The sequence below is a fragment of the Amblyomma americanum genome, chromosome 1 (assembly GCF_052857255.1).
Source record: "Amblyomma americanum isolate KBUSLIRL-KWMA chromosome 1, ASM5285725v1, whole genome shotgun sequence".
NCBI lineage: Eukaryota > Metazoa > Arthropoda > Arachnida > Ixodida > Ixodidae > Amblyomma > Amblyomma americanum.
The window spans coordinates 59,311,470-59,314,893 of record NC_135497.1 but is presented as its reverse complement, the minus strand read 5'-3'; the positions used below and the strand labels follow the sequence as shown (position 1 = coordinate 59,314,893).

The window sequence follows — 3,424 nt, the reverse complement described above, 5'->3', positions numbered from 1 at the left end:
GAGCCGAGTGCTTGAGGCTGGTTTAACGGTAAGGGCGGGAAAATGCCACCTGGGGTGCGCCGAAGTGAAATATCTTGGGCACGTAGTTGGACGAGGTCAACGCAGACCTGCAGAAATTAAAGTGGCTGCCGTGGTGGAATACCGTCGCCCAACCACAAAGTCAGAACTCAGGGCTTTTCTTGGCCTAGCAGGCTATTATCAGCATTATGTAACGGACTACTCTGATTTAGCCAGCCCCCGGATCGACGCGGTGAGAAAAAGTGAGCCTACAAATCTTTTGTTGAGACCAAAAGAAAGAAAAGGCGATTCAGAGTCTGAAAACGACCCTAAGCGAGCGCCCAATACTGGCAGCGCCAGATTTCTCGAGACCCGTTATCAAACAATGTGATGCCAGGGACCGCGGGTTAGGCGCTATTCTTTGCCAGGAAAGCGATGGCAAGCACACACGGCCTGTCCTTTACTTGAGCCGCAAGCTCATCACGCGGGAAGAGGCGTATAGCACGTCTGAAAAAGAAAGCGCATGCCTCGTTTGTGTTATTGACAAACGGGCATGCTACGTCTCCAGGTCCTGTTTCACAGTAGAAGCGGAACATTGCCCTTTGACTAGGCTGCACAATATGTCGCCCAAAAATTGTCGTCTACTGAGGTGGAGCCTGGCACTCGCGCACCACAGCTTCGAGGTTCGCTACAAGAAACGCAAGCCCCACACAAATGCCGACGGGCGAAGCCGAGCCTTTTAGCTGTTCGATATTTTACCAAAATAGGATGTCTACCACAATTTTTAGTTTTGGAGATTTATTTCATATTCTCTTCCTAATGGAGAGCGTATATCTTCCACTTTGTTTGCAGTAATGTTGTTACTAATCAGGTAACATACCTATCAGTACGTTTTCCTTCTTTCGGCCAAGCATAAGTAAGAGCGAGTGGTGTAACATGCCTTGACTTTGAGGTATTGGGCGGGCAAAATTGAACGCCACGTCGGCCAAAACCAGTCACCTATTCCCGTACCGCGTGCCCTCTAAGCACCAACCTGATTTCATTTACCAATTTTTTTTCCTTCCGAGTGCACCTCGAGCGGGAGCACACGGCTTGGACAGGTGCCATGTCTAAACTTCTCGTCTGGAGACACCATGTGTTCATTCAGGCAAAACATTTGATCTCTACAAGTTTTAGTTGGAGTTTGTTAACCTCAGTGCAGTTTTCGCCTTGAGTTTTGGTCTGGCGGAATGAGTGGGTTCTGAGTGCGCTTGCTTTTGTCAGGTGTGGTTTGGACTCTGTAATCCCTTTTGGCTAGCATTACAGATAATTTCCCAAAACGGCCATCTAACGAGGGGAAGCGATGTCGAGCTTCGGCACTGAAGGCCATCCGAAGGCTCCCTGAGAGCATATGGTTTCTGACACGCCCATTCAGCCGAGCTACGTGCGAGCAGTTACGGGGGTGCTGTTGGGCTCGCGCTGTCTTCCTGCTGTTGAGTTCGGCGAATTTGGACATGGGGAGGATTCCCTGAAAACCACCGCGAAGGTGAATGAGCCCTGTAAAAAAAACGTGGCTGCAGGAAAGTCGGAGGCAGCGACGATAATGGCGTTCCCACGTGTTCGAACAGGTCATCAGATGACGAAATACAAGATCAGTGTTGTCTTCTTCAGTCATGTTGGCGTTGAACAATTGCCCGAGGGCTGGCCTTCGACAGAGGTTCCGCGTTCCGATCATCAGTACAAGATATCTCAACCCCTGCTGGGAGACAGCCCGCAGTCCTGTGTCACGAAGCCGCCTTCCTGTTCCACATGGGCAGTCCGGACCCACGTGCGCGAAACACCTGGAGGCCGCGTGGACGACAACGTGACCGGGTCCTGTTCCCTTTCCATCGACCGAGCTGCGAAAGAATATCAGGGCCGCCTTACCGTGCGTAGTACATCAGTGCCATCGTTTGACTGGACATCATTCTTCGAAGTGTTTTCAACACCTAGGGTTCTGGGGAATACGAAGAGTATTTGACGAGCTGCTGGTTTGGTACCAGAAGAGCCCCCCTCTTGAGAGATGCCCTTTGCTGGGCGAGACTCCCGACTGCTAAGAAGCTTTCTTTACTGAGAAGCACTCTCAGGTGCCCTTACTTGTACATTATGTAGTCTTTGTATAAAGTTTTCCAAGTTTTCTTCCTCCGATCGTCCTCGTCTCTTCTCCGGCCCAGTCACGCTACCTGAATCCCAACAGGGTGCTGTAGTACTGTGCAAGGGCTCAGGCTTACGTCAGCCGAAATTTTTTGTTGTGTTCCACTACAGGGGAAAGAAAAAAAACAGGGCAGTGCTGTTTAACAGAAATGTGTGTTAATGCTTTTAACAATAGTTGTTAGCCTTTTGATAGGCTAACAACAAATCAGTTTTAGTGCTGCGTACGTAAATTGTTCACTGTAGGTCTAAAATCAGAAAAAAGCTTAAAAAGAAACGTTGTCAGAAGTGGGGTTCGAACCCACGCCCTCTTGCGAGGACCAGAGCTTAAATCTGGCGCCTTAGACCGCTCGGCCATTCAGACCACGGTGCGGCTGCTTTTACGAACATGTATACACTCTGTGCAAGTGTGTGTGCATACATATAGCATCTATGCCAAAAATACCCAAGCAGCCGCGATGGCAGCGGGAGCGGGCTCTCAGCCGGGCGGCGGCGCTGCGATCCCGGGCGCTTGCCACAGCTCCCCGGCTGCGATTGTAAACTGGGCGACGTAAGCCCGCGCTCTCGCCCTCTTTCCTCGGATGATAAGAAGCAGACTGTACTTGAATGAAAATTGTTTTTTTTTCAGGGAAAGGAAATGGCGCAGCATCTGTCGCACTTATCGACGGACACCTGATGAAAACAACCCCGTGGGTTGTTTTCGGTTATAGAATATCTGATACGGGTCCCATTTGAACCGAACATATATTTGGAAAGGTGGCAGTGCGCTTGAAGGTTGCTTCGCTTCCGCCTCCGGTTGGCCCGGTATTGCACTGTCTCCGGGATTGGCCTGGGGCATTATAGCGCACGTCTTTTGTATCCTTTCTAGCCTATCTTTCAACTCTCCTACTTTCAGTACGTGGTAGCAATTGTGGCTCAGTTTGAGCCAGTGGGCAGGCCTGTGCACTTTCTTTTTCATTTTTCCTGGCACCAACAGAAGAAGAAGCAAGGAAATAGATTAAAGAATGAGTGAAAGGAGAAAGGAAGAAGGAGGTGCCTTTGTGGAGGGCTCCGGAATAATTTCGTGGCGACGAATTTCGAACTTCGGGGTGCTGCCGTATTGCACGAGGTGAGGCTTACGTCACTAGTAATTTTTGAGTTGTATCCTACTAGAGAGGAAAGAAAAAAAATGATGTTGGTTTAGCTCTGGCTAACCCCCGTCGAAAGCAAAAAAATAATGTGGATTAGCTCAGCTTATCCAGGATATACAAAGCGAAAG

The 3,424-nt window shown here is 49.6% G+C and overlaps 1 non-coding gene across 1 annotated transcript; it reads right to left on the bottom strand.

Moving 5' to 3' along the window:
- Nucleotides 1-2,446: 2,446 nt before the first annotated feature.
- TRNAL-UAA (transfer RNA leucine (anticodon UAA)) lies at nucleotides 2,447-2,530 on the bottom strand. Its single transcript has one exon. It is a non-coding gene; the product is annotated as a tRNA-Leu (tRNA).
- Nucleotides 2,531-3,424: the final 894 nt, after the last annotated feature.